The 820-nt window shown below is 51.0% G+C and overlaps 1 non-coding gene across 1 annotated transcript; it reads right to left on the bottom strand.

Annotated features, from left to right (window-relative positions):
- Positions 1-320: 320 nt before the first annotated feature.
- Positions 321-392, bottom strand: TRNAW-CCA (transfer RNA tryptophan (anticodon CCA)). The gene has a single exon. It is a non-coding gene; the product is annotated as a tRNA-Trp (tRNA).
- Positions 393-820: the final 428 nt, after the last annotated feature.

The raw sequence follows: 820 nt of genomic DNA on the forward strand, positions 1-820 counted from the left end.
TTCTGTCTGTCTTCCCTCCCTTAAAACTCACCAGGGGTGATGTCATGGGTGGGACGTCCAATAGCTTAGGGTTCTTATGAAAATTTGCTGATACAGTGCATGAAAACCACAGGTCCTCAGCGTTGGGTGCTCTAATCTCTGAAGCTGTAGCTCCCAAGCTCAATGTAAAGAAGGCTAATATAGGGCTAGGAGAGGCTGCTGTAACAGTCGTGTCCGACTCTTTGTGACCCCGTGGACTGCAGCCCACCAGGCTCCTCAGTCCATGGGATTCTCCAGGCAAGAATACTGGAGTGGGTTGCCATTTCCTTCTCCAGGGGATCTTCCCGACCCAGGGATCGAACCCGGGTCTCCTGCATTGGAGGCAGATGCTTTAACCTCTGAGCCACCAGGGAAGCAGCGCTGTAACAGAAGCCAGTACTAATTCAGTGACTGAAAGAGGGTAGGAGTTTAATCCTCTCTTTTGTTATAGACTGGTTTGATGGTGTGGCTCTGCTCCAGGCAATCATTCAGGGACCAGGTTCCTTCTATTCTCTGGTTCTGCCATTGCAGTAGATGCTATTGATGCTTCACCCATAACTCCTCGGTGCTTTTGGACCTGCCATTACCATTCTCAACAGACAGCACCTGCACCTCTTTGTCTGAGAGCTTTTCCTGGTAGCTGGAGCTCACTGGGTGTGCAAGCAAGGGAAGCTTGAAGTGCTGGAGAACTTCCCTTCTCCAGGGAGCAACTCCCACCAATGACCACTGAGGCTTGGTGGATAAATACCACAACTCCCTCCCCCTTGAATGGGATGGCTTTGAAGTGTGTGTTCTGTGCTGC

The sequence above is a fragment of the Capricornis sumatraensis genome, chromosome 9 (genome assembly GCF_032405125.1).
Source record: "Capricornis sumatraensis isolate serow.1 chromosome 9, serow.2, whole genome shotgun sequence".
Taxonomy (NCBI): domain Eukaryota; kingdom Metazoa; phylum Chordata; class Mammalia; order Artiodactyla; family Bovidae; genus Capricornis; species Capricornis sumatraensis.